The sequence below is a fragment of the Fulmarus glacialis genome, unplaced genomic scaffold (genome assembly GCF_000690835.1).
Source record: "Fulmarus glacialis isolate BGI_N327 unplaced genomic scaffold, ASM69083v1 scaffold22506, whole genome shotgun sequence".
Taxonomy (NCBI): Eukaryota; Metazoa; Chordata; class Aves; order Procellariiformes; family Procellariidae; genus Fulmarus; species Fulmarus glacialis.
Genome location: NW_009220294.1, coordinates 6,802 through 8,532, shown reverse-complemented (window position 1 = coordinate 8,532; position 1,731 = coordinate 6,802).

The following is a 1,731-nucleotide window of genomic DNA, read 5'->3' as shown; positions in this document are numbered from 1 at the left end:
GGAAGGAAAAGAGAGCCGGAGGTACAGGAGACAGAGCAATGTTATTTACAGGGCAGCCATCCCTCATCGCTCCTCTGTGCCGGGGTCAGAGCCTGCGCCTGTGGTCCCCAGCCAAGAGTGGTCCCTGCTCCCTCATCGCTGTCCCTGCCCCCTCATCGCTGTCCCTGCCCCATCAACAGCCAGTGTCCCCTCCCGTGACGGTCCCCGTACCCTGCTGAGCTGCGGGACACCCCCGCTGCCACCAGTCAGCTCCATCCCAGCCGCCCCGGCACTGCGCTTTATTGCATTCACAGAGCAAAGCCTGAATTAATGAGCCAAAAACAAACAAACAAACAAAAAAACCAGTATCTTGTTGAATAGACTCTGCTAAAGGAGAAAGACCAAGAAATACTGCTGTTCACCTCTCCCAGCCAGCTTCAGCACAGAAAAGGGCAGGGGGCTCAGCCCACAGAGACATCTCCAGGGAGGGGTGTCCTGGTTTTGGCTGGGATAGGGATAATTTTCTTCCCCTTCCAGGTGAGGGGTCACCAGCACCTGCGATGCTCAGGGAAGAGGGTCAGGAAGGTTTCCCAGTCCTTTCTGGCAGCAGAAAATGGATAAAGGGGCAAGATGCACCAGCCAGCTACAGTGCTGTCGGAGAAGCAGCCAGAGCCCAGGCTCCCCTGGCTTTGCTACCTCTGCTTGCCCACCCGTGTCCCGAGGAGCCAGCCCCCGGCAATATAGTCTGAACCCTCCCTATGCTTATTTTCCCTTACTATGTATCATGTATTTCTTTCACAAATGAAGGAATATCTCACTTAAATCCCCATCACTGGGGGGGTGGACCCAGCCTTCCCTGGAAAAGTCCCAAAGGAGCACGTGTGCTAAATTACCCTGTCCCGTAAGGAAACCACACCGTTTTACATCGTGCGTATGACAAGAGCAACCGGCACCAGACTGCAGACTGAAAACACGCAACGGCCAAAAATTGTCTGATAGGGCTGTAACCTTCCCACGCTCTGTATAACCGAAATCCTCCGGCCGCAACATCGCATGTAAAGAAAACGCAGGCGTGTTAGATTTCCCCAGACCTTCACAATTCGATAGAATAGCTGAATATATTTCAAATCGCACAACCTGCTTTCCTTTAAGGGTGTATCTCGGTACCCACAGCACTGGCAGGCACACCACGGAGGTGGCTCTGGGCCGGCTGCTTCTCACCCCGTCCATGGGCTGAATCCAGCCTGGACCACAACCCTGCCCCGGCTGCTGCCGGGGGGCCGTGCTGGGCACCCCCGGGAAGGGCTGTGCCAGGCAGCACCCTGGGCCGTGCCAAGGCTGTTTCGAGCAGTAATGGATGCAACAAAAAATACTAAACACCAAATATCCTTCTGCTACGCATGACTCGCATAATGGACAAACACCAGCCACACTTCAGCATCCTCTTTCTTGTGTGTAAAGACTATTTTTGCGCCTAAAAAAGAACCTAACATATCAATGCCTGGAATTCTGCCTGTGGAAGAGAGTAATTTCTTACAGTCAATAGAAATATTTCCCATTTTTGAGCCACATTCTGGCTAATCTTTCCAGATAATCAAGAAATCAGCCGATCTCCCTGTTCCAGCTGGTCCAGCTGGTAAAGGATCTGACAGCAGAAATAGCTGAAACAATTTGAGCACAAACATCCCCTTATTAATTTTCTTCCCCTTTCCTTTTGTGGGCTTTACTTTGCAGAAATGAAATGTCAGGACT